The sequence below is a fragment of the Macrosteles quadrilineatus genome, unplaced genomic scaffold (genome assembly GCF_028750875.1).
Source record: "Macrosteles quadrilineatus isolate MER2022 unplaced genomic scaffold, UCM_ALF_1.0 Scaffold_22__1_contigs__length_1958994, whole genome shotgun sequence".
NCBI lineage: Eukaryota > Metazoa > Arthropoda > Insecta > Hemiptera > Cicadellidae > Macrosteles > Macrosteles quadrilineatus.
The window spans coordinates 615556-629453 of NW_026542615.1; positions in this window are offsets into that span (position 1 = coordinate 615556).

A 13898-nucleotide genomic window follows, 5' to 3' on the forward strand; every position below is an offset into this window, starting at 1 on the left:
CAAAAATGTGGCTGTTCAGTAAAAAAAACTTTTAATGTTAGTTTGCAATCGTTTTAAGTAAGTATTGTTTTGCAAAAGCACATTTAGTTATGTATTTGTAACATTTTACATAATGAAAACATATTTTAAAGTAGATGATCTATTGGGCCAAAAGCTAAACAAACCATAATATAGGGTAATATTATGGTAATATCATAACAAACCTAATAAAGGGTTGTTCAAAAGAGGAAAAGCGTATTCTATAATTTTTATGTTTATAAATTTGAAACACTGAAAATGTTATTAATTCAAAACGAATTTCTGCTAGAACCTGCAGATGCCTTGGTAAAGGCCATGTATTTGTAAACTGAAAAAATCACTATTAAATTATTAAGGTTTTATTATGTATTAAAAACTCTAAAGCATTAAGTATGTTTCTGTTATATTATCTGATCTTTTATATATTAAAAATGACTGTGAAACCACTGAGAAGTGAAAGCATGCTATTTTAAAATGCATATTTTACGGATAGTCATTTATTGGTAGATCAATTCTCTGACTCCAATATTCAACGATTAAACCCTCTAGAGATTTTTAATCAATAATGTTCAATGATATTTTTGTTTGGTGTTGGTATCGAGGATGATGCGTTTTGTCAAAGCTGTTATTTAATATACTAATATACTTTCTAAGACTGCAGTCTTGTATCTTATATTTTATCTAATAGCCCTTATTCATACAGAACAATGAAAATGTAACAAGTAAATAACTGTAAACTAAATATAGTAATATTGTATAGACCTATGTATAACCAGACTTGTGTACATACTTGCAACTAAATAGTACACAAGTATTAAGTATTTGTACTGACGCTTAAGAAACTAAGCACAACTTAACATAGAGCCTATGAATGTTAGTTTTACGGATTTTAGAGATATATTTGACGTTAAAAATGAAATAAATATGTGTAACACAAATATAATTGTATTTTTAGAAACTAAATGAATGTTATTATGGATTGTTATACAAACATCACACATTATTTTATTGTTTGTAAAAAGATTAAATAAACTTGTGATAAAATTTTAACTTAAAACTTCTTTTCCCTAGTTGAAAGCTAGCTAGTAAGCTATGAATTTTAACTGTGATACTTCGTCTTTCTTTGACATCTTATAGATCGTATATATTTTGAAATGAGAAAAAAACATGTGGTATAATGTGGCTTGTAGTCAAGTAAGAATACAGTTTACTTTGAGCCAAATACATTAAAGACACGTTTTTAATAAAACCAATTAAAAATTTTTCTTAGTTACAAAAAAAAGTTCGAATTTTTTAGTTTATTTAAACAACCAAAATAAGTGCATCAAACATAATTTTAGGCTGTCAAGATAGAGATACGATCACGGTACCCCAACCTGTTCGTATTTCAAGATATTCAAACGCCAAAAACAATAAAGGTGTATATTTTGCAACAAGGGCCGTAAGTGAGGTTTTTAACGCATTCGACATATTGCTTTATGCTTCAAACATTAATAAAGATTTCTCTACAAGATGGGTTTGTGGTGTAGTGTTCATACCCTTTTTTTAAATAAGAAAATCATAAAGTAATTCAATATAAGAAAGGAGGATAAGCAATTTTATTTACAGCTTAAGAACAACTACATCACTAAAAAGAACAACAATGATGAAGAAAAAATAGTTTTGAGTTTAGAACTAAAACTCAATATTATAGACACTTTAAGGTCACTACAGTTTAGTTACTGTTTAAAATTTCATTAGAAGACAAATCTTTGAATATGAAACTTTAGCAAAAATAATATCTGAAACTTTAAGTTCTTTTAAAAATCATTTTAAAATAAACGATTGCAAACATAATGATATGATATACTTACTCTGAACTTTAAACTATACCACAGAGAAAAATTTAAAACTTAAAGCAAAAAAAAAAGATTTTTATGGTATTTAGACTCCTAGAGAAGTCGCAGTATTTTTTATTTTTACTTTTCAATAATCATGTTGATTAGTATATGAAGATGGCAAAAATCTGTCTTTCGGTATGACATGATTGAATGAAATGTTGGCATTTGTTTAGGTAGTGTCTACAAATTACCACTAAACTAACTTCGCACTATAATGATGGTTGTTGAATCGCTCTTTTAGTCTAGACACTTGAACTGTATAGTTACACCAACCTACTTTTACAGTATTAGGTAACAATATTCAACAACTAGACTTAACCATTGTGTATATATTGTAAACAAAGTAATATAGGCCTACTTTGAGTTTGAATATGTTCTACCAATTTCACAATTATTACGACTTAAATAGTCAGTTCTGTACAAGATCTCTATTCTGTTAGTTCCACGTTGTGCCACACAAGGATTGGAGGCGGTAGCAGCTATTGACATGTGATCTATATTACCTTCATTTATCTAATCTGTAGTTACTTGATGGAAATCATAAAATACTTTCTATATCAATATTTGTAACTTATTTTATGTTATGAAAATTAATTGTTATGAAATACAAACTACTGAACCTACAACCGTACAACCTAATAGAATATTTGAATAAGAAAAATGTCCTTAAACATGATAAGAATATACTTTATAAAAGCTATAATGAAAATAAACGAGTGACGTTTTTATGATTGACAACGAAAAAATATAGCTAACAATTTTACACACAAAAACAAGCTGCAACAACATAAAACATGCTACTATATTTTTTCAGTCCCATTGTGCATATTTATGGCAACTTTCTAAAAGCATTGAATTCAACATTACGATTATTTATGGTTATGTCTATAGTATCTTCACAGTGCAAAAACCTTGAACCACAGTTTCCATATAACTTATATCATAATCATGAATTTTTTCACTCTTAAAATCATTGTCAGAGTCCTATACGTCCTGCTTGATAAATAAAATGTCACCATTAACCTTTTATTGTAATTCTTTATCCCGGAAATATATGTCAGCAGTAAATCAAGTTTCTGGCCAACAGACTTGTCGCTGGAGCTATTGTTAACACAATGATTAATGGAGTTTAGTCTGGTTTCATGGTTTACTTTTTAAATGGCCTTAAACTAAAACCTTGAATATTTAAAAATAAATTAATTAAATAAAAAGTGTTTTTTTCGCAAATGTTAAAGTGTTAACAGTGTATTATCCATATCATCCAACACTGCATGTGATCCAGCAAAAAAAATCACCAATTTAAGGGAGGGGGGATTTACGCAATAGCGTAAATGCATAAAGGTAGCATGTTACATAACCTAGTTTCTCTGCATATCAGCTATCAAATACTTCACTGACTATTTTAACTATAGATTATACAAAGAAAAACTAAACGGATGTGTAACTTTACTAGTATTTTCTGATAGAATTCTCTCAAGTCGCAGTTTTGAAAGATTCTGGCACATTACAGAAGCAAAGGGAGGAAATAACTAAGTTAACAAAGAAAAATAGAGGTAAAAATAGTTTGGTTGAAAAAAGAATTTTGAATTAACTTCTCAATTTTTGTAGTTCAAAGTTTACCTCGTTCTAGGAATTGAGTAGTCAATCTGCTATTTTTAGCTTTAGTAATGAGTAACTAACCAATATAATAACACGATATTCCATAACGCAATAACCATTATGGTTATTATATTATTTAGTTTTACCGATCTGTATGGAATGATTAGCTTAGTCAATTAATAATAATTGTCAAAAACTTAAAAGGTGTATATTTAAAGCTTAACTAGTAGACATTGAAGAATACAATTAGCTTCATAGTATTAAGCAGTCACAATTGGAATACACTTCGCACATTTGTGTAGATTGTAGGTACCACAATGGATAGTAGTACAGCTTTACTTGTGGTAAAATACTGAAAAACAGGTAACATTCGTGTTATTTATTTGTGTTAAACTACAAACAACAAAGTCGTAACCATGCCTAAACTAACACGATTGATTGACGAAAACATGGTGAGTTTAAAACCAACACCAGAACATTGTTTACTGGCCAACATTGACAGACTACAAGTCAAGTCCATTAACACGTACACTGTCAGTTGTCTAGTTACTTTGGGTTGGGAGTGAATAGTTTGTTTCCGACTGACTTACGTATTTATTCATATCAACGGACACACCATTTACAAAATATATGTGTTTTAAGCACATGAGCAGAATGAAAAGATAAAAAACAAGAGAAGTTACATAATGACCATGAAACAAAGCAGCATTGCAACAAAAAATTACAACAAGACAAAATGACTGGCCTTAAAATAAAGCTATAATAATAATACTATTGTCTGACAATATACATTGTATCGACATTACAATCATTCTCAATTTAAGGTAAGTTTTAATTTAAACTCTTTATAATTTCATTTTTAAAATTTTTATAAGTTTTTCATAGAATTCTTTGATAGAACAATCAATCTATATATCAATCTGTATCTTCAGTGAGGATTTGTTTCATTTTTTTTGTATGCTTTTAATTTTTGAATACTAATAGGCAATCTATTAAATAGTTTTCTTCCATTGTAATAAATAGGGTTTTCATAAAACTTTGTTTTGTGGAAATTATAAGAAATTATAATTCTTTACACATAGTTCATCATTTTTCCAGAATTTCTCAAAAATTTTCTTTAAAAATAGTAATGTTTCGTAAATATATATAGAGTAAAAGATCATTAACTGGTAATTTTTAAATACTTTCCTACAGGATTTGCGTGGTTTCAATCTAAAAAGACTTTTGTATATTCAATATTTGTTTAGTATTGTATGTAGTTGACCCCCTTATAGGTATTGCATTATCTAATGTTGGAAATAATAATAATTAACGAATGAATTGTGATATATCTAAAATACAAACTATTATCATTAGATTCCTTAGTGTGTAATAGCGAAGAAAATTGCCTATTTAGGAAAGTTTAAACTCAACAATAAATTATAGAGCTTCAAACATAGAACGTTAAAAAGTGATCGTTTAAATATTTCAGCAGATGAAGGAAAACAATTAAACATAAACTCAATTTGGTACTTGTTAATTTAATAGCAACTCCACAAAATAAAGCCACATTTATAATACATAACTGTTTAGAGAAGTACAGTATCTATATTTGCAGGGAGTAAGTAATAGCTGGTCTTCCAAGTTTATGGACCACAGCACAGGCCAGCTATCAATTACTGTACTGACCTTGCCACGTTACATGACTACCTAGTGAATACGTTGATCTATAGTTGCAACAAGCTTAGCACAGCCATCAATTACTTAGGCCTTTAATTGCACTTAGAAGGCTACCAACACACACATACACAACTACAACTGTCCTTTTGTATAATTCAATCATGTGTATTGTTCATTTGCTTGCAGAATACGTCGATGCTTTGTACTGTAAATTGTTGATGATAAAGTAATTTTTCCATTTCATTTATTGTAAGCTCCCTTTCATTAACACTTTGGATTATATAACTGACAGCGTATACATTTAATAGGATTTTACTAACTGCAGTAGAATAAAGGGTAAAGTAAAAATTTGCCTCATTAGAACAGCAACGTCTTCACTTAATAATATTAAAGGAATACTTTGTGTGCGAAACGTTCAAAATAAAATTAGATTAAGATTACAAACGGCAGAGTTTGAATTAATAACCAGAATATCATAACATAAACACTAACAATGGAGTATATTTTTTGGTAAAACTGCTAAAAATATTAAAGGTTTCAACAGTATAATACATGTTTCAATTAAGTTGTACAAGTATAAACTGTAACAAAAATCTTGGCTGCAACAAAGGCAATAGACATTCCTACACCAGACAATCTAGACATAACGAGTTTACAACCACCGCTTACCTCGGTTTCAGAAACTTGTGTTTATTACTTTCTCCCCCTATACCATAGTATATGGAGAAAGTATTGTTTTCGTCAAAATTTTCGAGTTTGAGTTTTGAGTGGATATATTCGTTTTGGGTCCCCCTGGACCCAAAAAAGTGGTTTTCGAAGTGATGTCTGTGTGTGTGTGTGTGTGTCTGTGTGTCTGTGTGTCTGTGTGTCTGGATGTGTACAGAGCTAGAGACTACACCTGTGGTCCGATTTCGATGAAATTTGGTATGTAGGTTCTAATCCATGGTATATCCAGGCGTTTTTTTCATTTTTTTGAAATTTTGATTTTTAATGGGGATTTTCCCATAAAAACCCATAAAAAACCGGAAAAATCGGATTTTCTCAAAAATGGTCCGAACGATTTTGATAAAAATTTAGTATGTTGTAGCCCTTTATATTCTGAACAAAATGGTACAAATCCCATTTCTGTAAAAATTACGTTTCAAAAGTTATGGTAAATTATGTTATTTTCCCATAAAAATCCCAAAAATTAACGAAAAATAGGATTTTAGACGAAAATAATCGTTTTTTATTTAACATAGTATGTTATGATCCTTACAATTTTGATAGTTTTTCTCATTTCTTAGAAATGTTAATTTTTAATGGGTATTTTCCCATAAAACCCCATAAAATGACGGGAAAAAAGATTTCCCCAAAAATGGCCTGAACGATTTCGATAAAAATTTAGTATGTTATAGTCCTTTATATTCTGAACAAAATGGTACAAATCCCATCTCTGTAAAAATTACGGTTCAAAAGTTATTGTAAATTATGTTATTTCCCCATAAAAACCCCATAAAATAACGGAAAATCATATTTTCCCAATATTGGCTCGAACGATTTTGATAAAAATTTAGTATGTTATAGTCCTTTAAATTCTGAAGAAAATCTTACAAATCCTATTTCCGTATATTTACTCTCACCGCTTACACATGATAAAGGTTGTTGACAAACTTATGGGAGAAAGTATGTGTCAGAATGCTGATACCGTTTATTACTATCTTGTTTTACTGGTAAATATTTGTGTATTTAAATAAATTTAAAGTACAGTAGAACCTTGATGACAAGACTCTCATAGGAATTATAAAATAAGACTTGTTATCAAGCTTGACTTCTTACCGAGGTTTACAATAACATGTGTTTAGGTGTAAAATAATTTAAATGGGATTTGAAAATGACCCTTGTTATCAAGGGTGTCTTGTTATCTAGGGTCTTGTTATCAAGGTTCTACTGTATGATATTTATAGGGTTTGACAAAAAGCTAAAAAGTATATAACCAAGCTTTACCCATGAATGATATAAGTTATGAGTAGTTCTTTTTTTCAAGACTAGGATGTCATCCAAAGCCTATTTTGTTACAATATGGATCCTGTATACATCCTAGACTTAGTCTAGCTACTTCAGAGCAGAGCGAAACATATGACTAATTTGACTGTTTGATGCAAAAGATGGATTCTTGCCACAAAAACATACTTATGGGAAAAAAAACTTATCGTCGTAAATATTTTTAAAACTCAAACGTGTATGTAAATAGCCTGTAACAGGTAACCACTTCGATAAAACAAACAGCTTGACACTAGAAGAATATAATTTGATATGTATGTAGGTGAGATTGAACAGTAAAGTTAGAGGGTAACAAGGTAATTACTTGATAGGGACGAATTGGTGTAATCTGTCGCTCCGTCACACGGTGCTTGTAGCATACTTATCTCCTCCTCCACTGTAGTCAATCTCCTGTTCAAACATACACAACAAGTATTTGAGGTCGATTTAAAGTCAACAATACACAATTTAATTTACTACAACGTGATGTATTTGTTTGGTTGTAAAACAAAAGTAGTATTGTTCGTTTACTTTATAGTAACCTATGATTTAAAATTAAATGCATCACCGTTGTTCGGTTGGACAAGATTCATAAATAGTTGACTTTTGTTGAGGATACAATTAACTAATATTAAGAATTTGTATCAATGTACAGAAACGTGAAATTAAGTTTTTTTAGAATTAAACTGCTAATTGCCTCTAGTTTTTATTTTACTTTAAAATCCAACAACCAAAGTTGTAAATGTTAAAAAAACAATATTTTACAAAGCGTTATTCCATTAAATTCATTATAGATGAACAAAAAACCCTGATCTAGAGTTGTAAGGGCCACAGAAGGTAAGTTAATTTGTAAACTTGTCCCAAGGGAAATGCTCCGATATTGTTTGCTTTCGGTTTCTGATCGACCGATCTCAGAATAGCGAATTAGTAAGTGCGTTACATAAAAAACTTTAGATAAGGTACTATACGCCTGCCTATTCATCATCAATTTACGAAGTATTTGTAAAAATTTGTATCCTACTAATATTATAAGTGAGAAAGTTTAGATTTATGGATGAATGTATGGATGGATGGATGTTTGTGACAAGTAAACGCGAAAAATACTGGTTGGATTGGGCTGATATTTGGTGTGATGTACAGCATAAGTATAAGTAAAAAAATTATTCTTCTGTTGTGAAAAAAGGTTACACGCAATAATTTACAAAATGTGTTATTAAAACACGTTTTTGAAAGAAAAGAAATTGTGAAGTGAAAAAGGTTTTGAGTAGAGAATGTTTAAAACTAAAAGAGAAAACAGGGCGGAAAGACTCTAGTGGATTATTAAATGGGTAAGAGGGCGATTAAACCGTTATAGCTGACTGCTGCGTGGAGTGGAATCTACATGTTTAGCTTGAAGTGTTTAAACTGTCATTGTTGAACGTTTGGAGCTAATAGAATTGTTGTCATTTGGTATATCTGCGTGTATAAGGAGCAGTTTACTGAATACTATTCTAATATTTATCTTTTAATGTTAACATATGCTATGTCATTCTAACTGAACATAAGCTCAAAACAAATTACAAAACTTTGAACTGAAACTACGCTTCATTATAAACTATATGATGACGTCAGTGATTGGACGTATTCGAAACCAAGTCTCTAGAGTCTAAGTATCAAGTTCTTACCAATTAACTTCACATGTTCTACGTTCTAAATCTTCATAGTGTATACGTATTTTAGTATGTAGTTGGCTTTTTTGGTACACACGTGTCAGTAGTACTCATTTAAAAAGTTATCATAATTTTAATTTTTTTCAGACCTCATTGGGGATTTAGGGTTAGTAATTGAACGGTTCTTGCTCTCCTTGTATTGTGAAAATCGTCTAGTCAAACAGTTATTTATTGGTGGTTAGAAACTCAGATTTTCTTGCCCATTAAACATTTGATAAATGGTTCTGGTAAAAAAGAAGCTGGTCGTGAAAACAAAGGTAAAAGGGATATTATTTGGGTTAGAATAAACCCTGTTGTGTCCAGCATACAATTTAATACTGGCTTTAAGATACAACACAATCACATGTATTGATGTAATCAAAATCAGCTGTTTTATTACTATGCTATTCTTGTGGGGAATATTAATTTGGCATCTAATTGTATACCAAAGTTATGCAAAGCCCACTACTTTGTCACAATCAAGGAACAATGACCTTTAATTTAAACCATCTTCCATCTTTCTACGACTTCTCAAACCCCAACAACTTTAACACCTAAACGGAATTAAATATATAGATAGATGATTTCCACTTTGTAAATACCAATAAAAATATTGATATGACGAATATTTTGTCTATAGGTCTATAGGTGTGTTTTACAAAATGATAAAAAAGTATGCTATGTAAAAATAGTTACAGAAGTTTGTTTTAAACAACTTTATCTGGAGATGTTTACAACGTAACTGCTTTAATAATAAACGCTTGCAAGTTACAGAGTGAGGTGGCACTGAGAACATAAAGAGAACCACTGAAATTTGGGTTTGGGGGTGACGATAAGGGGGAGTGAGCTTTGGGGGGGGGGGGGGTGGTTTTGGTGTTCAGTATCAGTAGTGCTCGTGCTGTGTGTAGTGTCAAGTCTATGTTCAGAGCTTACACATAGAGTCGCCACACAAGGTATCTAACATATGTTTGGTATCTATAATATATCTGTTGTATGTATATTGAGTTTTATCCTAGATAGGGAAATGTTTAAAGTTTCTTATGGCAGTATTTTACGAAAGTTAGAATTATCAGAATGAACGTGTATTAAATGTATAAACGTGTACTAAATAGGTAGTTATTAGTCTACTTCTCCAAAGAAACAATTTGCAACTTTCTACCTGTGTATTTATCTCATGGCCCATGACAAAATAAACCGCACAAATATGAAAATATAAGTAGTTAATAATCCATTCTGAACATTTTGTAGTTTTTTTTAAAATTAAATTGAATATCTAAACAGTAAAAAATCATTGTAACGTTAAAGTTTGGTATCATAAACGATGATAAAATGTATATATGTGCTTTGATAACAACATTTAATACATATCGTTATTTTGGTCTTGATATTCCTGTATGGGTAACTTAAACAAAGATAATAATGATATCTTAAGAAAATCTGTAAAAAAATATTAATGGACTTGCGATATGGATACAATAAAGGTAATATGAGCGTAGCGATATCGGGAAAATGAGCTTTAACCTAGGTCCGTGTATACGTAATTAAAATTAGATTTAGGAGCCAAATTTAAAATAACACTTCCCATTGTGAGATTAACAATTTGGTTCAAATAAAAAGTGTATCCGATGGTTAACTATACACATTTAAGTTAATTTATGTATTTTTTAGGGTGAATTTTACCTTTAAGTACTCTTAAAACTAAGATAGTTTAACGTAGGATATAAATGTCGTAAAATATATTTTATGCACTAGAGTGTAATAAAATAAAAGTGGGTATATAATTCTGTTATTTATTCACAAAATTTTTAAGGAACAATTGATAAAAAATAAAAAATCATACACAATTATTTGATTAACTTGGTCACCACAACGCAGTTCTGTTTGCTAGAAGACGTGGAAACACACAGTTTGAATAATTTTGTGGTTTTGGTTTGTTCAAGCCAAATTTATCTTTAGCTTGAGCTTAAATGTGGTCAAAAAATGTATTTTTTTCAGAATTATTTTAAATTTTATGAAACGGTCTGATATGTCAATTCAATTAACGATCAATAATAACCAAAAAACCTTAATAATTATTTAAAGACTAATTACTATTGAGCTTAATTTACTTTTAAATTAGGTTGTTTGTGTCAAGTGTAATTTTAGGGGAAGTTCTATAAATAGTTATGCATTTGAATTATAGCTGTAGAATTTACATTATGGCCAATTTTTATTTTAAATTCGGGTTGTAAAAAGCCTTTTAGGCCATTATCCATACTTGTATGTAAAGCAATAATTTTTGAAATTAAATGTTTTCAAATACTATACTAGTAAAAGTCAAAGAGATATATTTTTTGTACCATAATTGTAAAAACTAATCTAAATATGGTTAAATATGGCTGGTTGATTATTTTCTTACTTAAGACATATAATGTTATAACATATAACTTCCACCCTCAAATTTAGTTCTATGCTAAATAGTCCAAGCAAACTAAACAAACTTACATAGGGATCGTTAAAAAAATTGCAAGAAAACGTTTTATGGTTTTATTTTGTAGAGTTGGGTTTGCAGAATGACATACTAAAAGTTGCCAAAAATCGGTGCACGAGAAAACCACTAAAATCACAATTTAAAATGGCGGCTTTTTCCAACATTGGACAAATTAAAAAAACATATTTCACACGCATTTGTTATGCACATTTTTCGAGATATTGACTTGGGACCACACCCTGTATTTATTGGGTGGTTAGTACTTCATTTTGATAGGGAACATGTTTTTGGCCGCCATCTTGGATCCGCCATATTGGACATAGATAATTTTTTTTCAATGTAATGATAGTGTTGTGACACATCATTACCAACTACATTTTTACACTGATTTCAATGCCGAAATCCGTTTTTAAATATCTTTATTCATTTAGAAGATATATTCAAATGAAAACTCTCCACCATACATTTCTTATGGACGTTTCGTAGTTTGATAATTGTTTTAAAATTATTTTTCTTATATCTCCAGTTCTTATTGACGCTTGTACTTCGTTCTAGGCTTAAATATTTAGTAATATAAGGGCTTTCATTTGAGCTCTTGATCATTAAAATCAGACGAGTTAAAGACCAGCTACGAACCTCAGAACAATATTAAATTTAACTTTTTAGAAATGTATTTTTACTAGTAGTACGCTTATTCTGCGCGTAACAGGATGAGTGAACATGAGCGCAATAATGAAAGAGTTTACCCACACCTAGCACACTTACCGGTGTCACTGGTGTACACAATAATGTTATTTGTATGGGCAAATCAACCCATGAGTCGGGGCAAATAATGGTGAGTCGGTGACTCAAGTCGGTAGCGTCACGCGAACTTCGGGCCCAAGGCAGCGATGTCGTGAGTTCAGATCCTGGTCACTGCCACTAAATTTTATCAGTACAGTTCACCTTTGTACTGTACCGGCTCACCAATTGCTTTGCTGTAAACGATCCACGCACGGGCGAGGTTAAAAGAGGCTGGACCAACCTCTAAAAAAAAACAAATCTCAGTCAACAACAATCCTAACTTCTCGTCCATTAATTAACCAAAGTCATTGGTAATATACGTAATGTAATTCCTGCTTCCCTCTCTTCTCATAGCATTTTATTATTGCAGATACGTTAATCCAACTGTCAAAAAGAGTTCCCACACTCTGGACTGTTCACCTTGACTACTTCCTTTACCACTTCCTACGTCGTGGACCTGTTTCCCTCTCTTCTCATAGCATTTTATTATTGCAGATACATTAATCTAACTGTCAAAAGGGTTTCTACACTCCGGACTGCTCGCCTCGATTACTTCCATTACCACTTCCTACATCGTGGATCTGTTTCCCTCCCTTCCTATAGCATTTTAGTATTGCAGGTATATTAATCTAACTGTCACAAAGGGTTTCTACTCTCAGGACTGCTCGCCTTGACTACTTCCATCACCGCTTCCTTCGTCGTGGACCTGTTTCCCTCCCTTCCAATAGCATTTTCGAATTGCAATTACACGAATCTAACTGTCACAAAGGGTTTCTACACTCCAGAATGCTCACCTCGACTACTTCCATTACTACTTCCTACGTCGTGGACCTGTTTCCCTCCCTTCCTATAGCATTTTAGTATTGCAGGTATATTAATCTAACTGTCACAAAGGGTTTCTACACTCCGGACTGCTCGCCTCGACTACTTCCATTACCACTTCCTACGTCGTGGACCTGTTTTCCTCCCTTCCTATAGCATTTTAGAATTGCAGTTACACTAATCTAACTGTCACAAAGGGTTTCTACATTTCAGAATGCTCGCTTTGACTACTTCTATTACCACTTCCTACGTCGTGGACCTGTTTCCCTCCTTTCCTATATTATTTTAATATTGCAGTTACATTAATCTAACTGTCACAAAGAGTTCCCACACTCCGGACTGCTCGCCTTGACTACTTCCATCACCACTTCCTACGTCGTGGACCTGTTTCCCTCCCTTCCTATAGCATTTAATTGTGGCAGTTACATTAATCTAACTGCCACAAAGGGTTCCCACACTCCGTAATGCTCGCCTTGACTACTTCCTTCACTACTTCCTAAGTGTCATGAACCTGTTTCCCTCCCTTCCCATAGCATTTTTAGAATTGCAGATACATTATTCTAATTGTCACAAAGGCTTCCGACACTCCGGACTGCTCACATTGACCACTTCCTTCACCACTTCCTACGTCGTGGACCTGTTTCCCTCCCTTCCTATAGCATTTTAGTATTGCAGGTATATTAATCTAACTGTCACAAAGGGTTTCTACTCTCCGGACTGCTCGCCTTGACTACTTCCATCACCGCTTCCTTCGTCGTGGACCTGTTTCCCTCCCTTCCCATAGCATATTCGAATTGCAGTCACACTAATCTAATTGTCACAAAGGGTTTCTACACTCCAGAATGCTCACCTCGACTACTTCCATTACCACTTCCTACGTCGTGGACCTGTTTACCTCCCTTTATAGCATTTTAGTATTGCAGGTATATTAATCTAACTGTCACAAAGGGTTTCTAC